The sequence below is a fragment of the Ascaphus truei genome, chromosome 1 (assembly GCF_040206685.1).
Source record: "Ascaphus truei isolate aAscTru1 chromosome 1, aAscTru1.hap1, whole genome shotgun sequence".
NCBI lineage: Eukaryota > Metazoa > Chordata > Amphibia > Anura > Ascaphidae > Ascaphus > Ascaphus truei.
This window is the reverse complement of record NC_134483.1, coordinates 426130916-426139281: the sequence shown is the minus strand read 5'-3', so window position 1 is coordinate 426139281 and position 8366 is coordinate 426130916.

Here is an 8366-nt window from a genome sequence, read left to right as displayed (position 1 = left end):
TTGAATAAAAACACCACCTTATACTAACTAAACATCCAGGATGTCAAAGAAGATAGCTAAAACCCCTAAAAAAAAGGGGCTCCCAGAGTATTTTGGCGGAGGTAAACCGAGCAGAGCCACGGCAGCAATGGCACCCACCTCCCGCACTGGATCAGAATCAGAGGAGGAGGGGGATACAGGGGAGGATCAGGGTCTTCTGCCGGTAAGACGCGGCGATTTTGAAAGACTATATACAGAATTAAAATCCATGTTGCAGGCTGAAATTAGAGCCCTGGGAAAGGAGGTAGGGAGCCTGGGGTCAAGAACGCAGGAGCTTGAAGTGAAGGTGGATGCTAACGCCAAGGTTGGCCTGCGCAATACAAAAAAAAAAGCTGTGTGTGCTGTGCACGCGCATAGTAAGTGAAACTTCTTTGACTTTTGTCACAGAAATTGTATTTGTATTGGTGATGTTTTAATTAAAAATCAAAATACAATTTCATTGACAAAACGCAAATAAATTTGACTTAGAACATGCGTACACATCCCTTGTATTTGCACTAAGCGTGAATTCCTCGTGTGTGTGTGTGTGTGTGTGTGTGTGTGTGTGTGTGTGTGTGTGTGACTGTGTGTGTGTGCGTGTGACTGTGTGTGTGTGCGTGTGACTGTGTGACTGTGCGTGTGACTGTGTGACTGTGCGTGTGACTGTGTGACTGTGCGTGTGACTGTGTGACTGTGCGTGTGACTGTGCGTGTTACTGTGTGACTGTGTGTGACTGTGCGCGTGACAGTGCGTGTGCGCGTGACAGTGCACGGTGCACGTGACAGTGCGTGTGAGCGCGACTGACTGTGTGCGCGACTGACTGTGTGCGCGACTGACTGTGTGCGCGACTGACTGTGTGCGCGACTGACTGTGTGTGTGTGCGTGTGACTGTGCGTGTGTGCGTGTGACTGTGCGTGTGTGCGTGACCATGTGCGTGTGTGTGTGACCGTGTGCGTGCGTGTGACCGTGTGACGTATGCGCAGCCCCCCTGCACCTCACACATCCCCCTAACCTATTCACAGTCAGTGTGTGTGTGTATGTGTCAGTCAGTGTGTGTGTGTGTGTATGTCAGTCAGTGTGTGTGTATGTGTCAGTGTGTGTGCATGTGTGTCAGTCAGTGTGTGTGTATGTGTGTCAGTCAGTGTGTGTGTGTATGTGTGTCAGTCAGTGTGTGTGTGTGTGTGTGTATATATGTATGTGTGTGTGTCTGTCACTGTATGTGTGTCTCTCTTTCTGTGTCCTGCCCCCTCTCTCCTGACTCCTCCCCCCTCAAAGGCAGGCAGAGCTGCGGACCCGCGGCGGCTCTGCCTGAGACTCTCCTCCTCCCCTCACACCCCCCCCCTCACAGACAGGCAGAGCTGCGGACCCGCGGCGGCTCTGCCTGAGACTCTCCTCCTCCCCTCACACCCCCCCCCCTCACAGACAGGCAGAGCTGCGGACCCGCGGCGGCTCTGCCTGAGTCTCCTACTCCCCTCACAGACAGGCAGAGCTGCGGACCCGCTGCGGCTCTGCCTGAGACTCTCCTCCCCCCCCCCCTCACAGACAGGCAGAGCTGCGGACCCGCGGCGGCTCTGCCTGAGTCTCTCCTCCCCCCCCCACCCCCCGGCGAGACGCGGCCGCACCGGGCAGATACCTTAATAAAGGCCCCCCCCCTCCGGAAGTGCTGCGTGGGCAGAGGCAGTGTCGGCGGGGAAGGGGGGCAGCGCGTCATCGTCAGCGGGTGCTGGCTTCGAGGGGAGCGCTGCAGCGATCCCCTTCTGATGGTGCTGTGGGGAACGCAGCTCACTCTACCCTCCCCCCCCCCCCCCGTTCCATGCCTCGGCCGGGGGAGGTCAGCAGGAATGGCGGCAATTAAATGTTGAGGGCTGCCGCCGCATGTCAGCGGGTGGGGGGAGCAGAGCTCGTTAGGAGCTGCGGCGGCGGTTACCCTCCATGATCCCTGGGCTCCTCTCCTCGACCCCAGCGGCGCTCAGTCAGCGGGACGCAGGAAAGCGGAGGTAGGGAGGAGAGAGGCTGCGCGGCATGGCAGCGGCCGTAAGGAGCGGCGGCTATCGCCGCCGCATATGTCACTGTGTGTGGGGGGTGTGGGGCTTGGGGGGGGGCGGGGGTGATTAGGAGCGGCGCCGGCGGCTATCGCCGCCACCGCCGCCGCATCTGATTTGTGGAGCGGGTGTGATGTCAGTGTTGGGGTCGGGCTGAGCCAGAACACAGCCCGGCCTCAACTGCCAGCACTGACGTCACATCCGTTTCATTTCTGTCTCCACAATTCTTTTTTGCCCCATCACGAATGAGGTGCCACTAAGGAAGTTTCACTTCAAAAAGACAGCGGACCTTCAGGCGCAAATTAACGAATTAAAAGACAGACAAAAAGACGCAGAAAACTGCGACCGACGCAACAATGTCCGCCTACGGGGCGTCCCAGAGACTGTGGGAGACTGTGAGGAGTTCGTGGCGCGGTGGCTCGCCCATATGTGCCCGGATTCCGCAAGATAAACTGGGAATGGATAGATGCCATCGGGCGCACCGGTCAAAGCCACAACCAACAGAACGACCGCGGGACATTATAGTGCGGCTCCATCACTATAAGACCAGGGAAGCGGTGCTGCAGCACGCAAGGAATGCACCCCTGAGAGAATTTGAGGGCACCAAAATTGCAGTATTCCAGGACATTGCCCCAATTACATTAGCCCGGAGAAGAGAGCTGTGGCCCATAACTAAATGCCTCAGGGATAAGGCCATCCGCTACCGTTGGCTATTTCCCTTCGGGCTGATGGTGATTAAAAATGGACGCCCAATCAGTATGAAAGCCCCTGGAGAAGGTGAGGCGTTCCTCAAGAAGCTGGGGCTGCGGCTGACCCCCACGGCCTCCGAGATGGAAGAGCCGGCCCCGGGACCATCCTGGACCACAGTCGGAAGCACAGCTGATGAAGGGGTCACTCAAGGATGAGGAAACGTATAATTACTATGTTTCACCACAGTTTGTACTTTAATAAAGTTGACAGTTTAATGTTCAAAAAGTCAAGAAATATATACCTTTGCCCTGGACTAATGTACCTCGCACCCCCCCTACCGGAGATGGTGTTTGCCGCATACCCGGGATGTCGGGCACCTGTTAAAAATTTCTTTTGGACTTACCTCGTAGAGATGGCATGGCACCCAAGATGGCGGAGACAGCAAAGGCACCATGGAACGCAGAACCAGGAAGGCGGGAAGATCGAGGTGAGCGGGAAGCCATGTACACTGGCGACACACTTTATTCGAGCACGGCTAGTCCCGCGAATTCGGGTATACTCGGGTGTATTCAGGTTTCTGATAGTTTTCTGCCAGAGTGCATTGCGTTATTTTCCGGCAGGAATTTAAGCTTTTTATTCCGGCTGGTTACAATACTGCAATGCCGTCAAAATACACATGGTGGCGCTTGCGAGCTGTTCTCTGTGAAGCCATCCCCTATAATGTATTGTAATGCAGTATACTGTATACTGTATACTGTACAGTATATATATATATATATATATATATATATATATATATATATATATATATATATATATATATATATATATACTATATAACAACAACCCCTGTAAGCCCTAACATACAGTACTGTACAGTACTGTACTGTACTGTATATGCACATACATAAATGATACTACTGTATGGGCGGCGGGGGCGAGATGTGTTTGCAGCAGAGAGAGATCCGCTGCTCTCTCTCTGCGCAAACATCCGCACATTAAAAATGATTTGAAATACATTTTTATTGATAGTGTAGATGTGCAGGGGGTCTCCGGAGCTGAACCGCGTTGGTTTTAGGTCTGGGGACCCCGTGCCCCCCGAGATACAGGCCCCTTTAGGGGGTGCCGGTATCCCTCTGCGTTTAAAGGTCCCGATTACGTGACCGCGGCCTGTAAACCAAGCAGAGCAGAGGGATACCGGCACCCCCTAAAGGGGCCTGTATCTCGGGGGGCACGGGGTCCCCAGACCTGAAACCTGTGCGCTTCTGCTCTGGAGACCCTCTGCACATGTACAGTATCAATAAAACACATACAATATACAGTATAAATAAACACTCGTTCTTTACCTTAGCGTCTATGCGCTATGGTAAAGAAGCATTATTTTAATAATATTGTACAGTGAGCAGGGGGTTCCCTGAGCCAGAAATTAATGCTCAGGGAACCCCCCCCCCCTGCTCCTGATCAATATTATTAAAAATACGGAAAATGCTGCGTCATTACCATAGCGGATAGCCGCTAAGGCAATGAAGGGGTTAACCCACCGTGCCCGCTTTATTATGTGTAGTGGGGATGGGTGAGGGGGGTATTTGGCCCTTGGTGTGAGTTTAGGACTTGCGGGAGGGGGGGGGGGTTGCGGGTGCACTTAACCCCTTCACGACCATAGCAGTTAATACCGCTACGGTCATGAAGGGGTTAAGCCCTCCCGCTACCCCCCCCCCCCCCGCAAGCCCTCCCCAACCATCGTTGGGGCGAATACCCCATTCACCCACCCTCCCGCAACCCACAACAATAAAATACACACAGCAGCCGCCAAAAAATAAATAAATAAATGACAATAAATACATTTGAAATATATTTTTATTGATAGTGTAGATGTGCAGGGGGTCTCCGGAGCTGAACCGCATTGGTTTTAGGTCTGGGGACCCCGTGCCCCCCGAGATACAGGCCCCTTTAGGGGGTGCCGGTATCCCTCTGCGTTTAAAGGTCCCGATCACGTGACCGCGGCCTGTAAACCAAGAAGAGCAGAGGGATACCGGCACCCCCTAAAGGGGCCTGTATCTCGGGGGGCACGGGGTCCCCAGACCTGAAACCTGTGCGCTTCTGCTCTGGAGACCCTCTGCACATGTACAGTATCAATAAAACACATACTGTACAATATACAGTATAAATAGACACTCGTTCTTTACCTTAGCGTCTATGCGCTATGGTAAAGAAGCATTATTTTAATAATATTGTAAAGTGAGCAGGGGGTTCCCTGAGCCAGAAATTAATGCTCAGGGAACCCCCCCCCCCTGCTCCTGATCAATATTATTAAAAATACGGAAAGTGCTGCGTCATTACCATAGCGGATAGCCGCTAAGGCAATGAAGGGGTTAAGGCATAATAAACAATTAATACATTCAATACATATTTTTCACGTCTGTGTTAAAACTCCCTGCCTTCTCTCTAATCTATGTAAAATCCCCTCCCCCTATTCTCGCTTTTAAAACACCCTGCCTTCTCTCTAATCTATGTAAAACCCCTCCCCCTATTCTCGCTTTTAAAACGCCCTGCCTTCTCTCTAATCTATGTAAAAACCCCTCCCCCTATCCCCCTATTGTGTGTGTGCGTTAAGCTTCCCTGCAAGCTATGTAAAAAAAACCTCCCCCTATTGTGTGTGTGTGTTAAATCTGCCTGGCCTGTGTTTCTGAGTGCTGAGTGCTCTGCGTTAAAGGCCCCGATCACGTGATCGCGGCCTGTAAACCAAGCAGAGCAGAGGGATACCGGCACCCCCTAAAGGGGCCTGTATCTCGGGGGGCACGGGGGCCCCAGACCTGAAACCTGTGCGCTTCAGCTCCGGAGACCCCCTGCACATCTACACTATCAATTAAAATGTATTTCAAATGTATTTATTGTCATTTATTTATTTATTTATTTATTTAGATTTATTTATTAATTGTGCTGCTGCTGCAAGTCGTAAACTCACACCAAGGGCCAAACACCCCCCTCACCCCCAATAAAAAAAAATTCACGCACAGCAGCCCCACAATTAATAAATAAATCTAAATAAATAAATAAATAAATACATGAAGAGAAATAAATATATACTGTACAGTATATACTTTGTATATATATACACTGTATATATATATACTCTATATATATACAGTATACATATATACACTGTGTATATATATATATATATATATATATATATATATATATATATATATATATATATATATATATATATATATATATATATATATATATATATATATATATATATATATATATATATATATATAGTCAGATAAGGCAGTTGGCACTCCAATAGGTGCTGTTAAGCCACAGGTGCACGTCCCATATAGAGAATGTAGTTATACGTTACCGTTCCAAGGATTGGTAAACAAGAGACAGCACTCAATGTTGAAGATCAAAGTGTATTAGTGAAAGCAAAAATACATCCAGAAATGGGTTTCTGGATGTATTTTTGCTTTCACTAATACACTTTGATCTTCAACATTGAGTGCTGTCTCTTGTTTACCAATCCTTGGAACGGTAACGTATAACTATATATATATATATATATATATATATATATATATATATATATATATATATATACAGTATATACATACATACTGTATGTGAGTGAAAAGAGAAAAAAGTAACCCGTATGGGAGCACTCAGGTATGCAATTGATATATTTGTTTATTTATTTGACACAGTGCAAAAAGGGATGAATAAACAGTACATGATTTAAAAACACTTAAAAAAGAGGCATGGACCCCTGTCACGGGTGTTACCCTTAAACACTAATGAACAGCACTAGGGAACGACACACACTGTCAACCCTAAACATGAAAAGGATAGTGACTCAAAAAACACTAGGGAGAATCAAAGTGAATCACAATAGGTTACTGGGTTCAAAGGCACCTACTGTATACAACGCTAAGGATAATGCACACTACACACCAAAAGGTAGACTTGTCAAAGTATAAATGACAGTCTCAAAGCATCACACATCTGCATTAGCATACAGTAATACAGTATAACCAATGCCTACAGCACAAATCATGTGTAGGAAAGGTGGTAAGGTGGAATGAAATCCCTAGATGTGTAGAGCAATGAAGTTAATGAATAGCATACAGTACTGTATATAGGAAAATACCTAATGAACGCCTATTGAATAACCTACAGTAGTGTTTGTTATCAGTGTCCCTAGTGAAAAAATAAATGAAAGGTCACAGTCCAGAAAAATAGTTTGCATAAGTGCTGGGTAGCATAGTTATACTGTATACATGTATATACATACTGTATACATACAGTATATACAGTATGTATATATATATATATATATATATATATATATATATATATATATATATATATATATATATATATATATATATATATACAGTATATATACACACATGATGATCCAATAGTACAAATACATTATTTATTTATTTATTTATTTATAAAATATTTTACCAGGAAGTAATACATTGAGAGTTACCTCTCGTTTTCAAGTATGTAGAATGGTTATCAAAATCATACTGTCCTACAGATAACGCTTCTCTATACAGACAATAATAATAATCCATTTAATAATCCTAACTTATTTTACAATATAAAACATAACATTACAATCCACCTTGAGAAAGGTCCCACTGGGGGACCGAAATGTCGGTTTATGTGTCTTTTTCAATACAAAAACTTGTGATAAAACTTACCAGAGTGCTGTCTCCTGATCTCGTGCTTCAAACGGTATCATATGGTTTATATATATATATAGGGCGTGTCTAGACTGAGGTTGTCACTTTCCCACGAACATTACCATTGCTGGTTGAGAGACGTTGCAGGCTGTGTGAGGCTGAGAAAAACGCTGGATCCTTTCCCCCGGTGGCTCACTGACCAGAAGCAAGGAACTGGAGGTGCTGGTTCCCGGAGGGATTTCCTGTGCGGGGCACCCGACCGGAGGGACGTCACTTCCGGTTGCTCGGACCACGCGGAGAGCAGACAGGAGAGGACACCATTGCTGATATCGGACAGCAGTACTGGCTTATGTGAGCCTATCTCATACCTGTTTTTAAACCCTGTACCTTAGTAATTTACAATGATATTATAGTGAATGGATTCACTCGTTCCATGGACTCTCCCACAGATACACCCAGGAAAGTAAGGGGACATACACGAACCTCAGGGGACCATAATTGCCTTTGCGTGGAGATGAGCAAATATTTATAATTGCTTACATTTTCTTTATAATACTGTAAATGAGTAGGGGGTCTACGGAGCTGAACTGCATTGGTTTCAGGTCCGGGGACCCCCTACTTCAGGAGATACAGGCTCTGTTATGGGGTGCCGGTATCCCCTGTACATGTAAAACTTCTGCGTCACGTGACCGGCACATTTCAATTCTGCAGGGGATACCGGCACCCCATAACGGGGCCTGTATTTCCTGAAGTAGGGGATCCCCAAGGCTGAAACCAATGCGGTTCAGCTCCGGAGACCCCCTGCAAATGTACACTTCTGTCAAAACACACATATCAATAAACAATAATTTCTTTCTGTAGAGGCTATATGATATATTAATGAAGCTGCATTAATGTACATTTTAATAATAGTGTG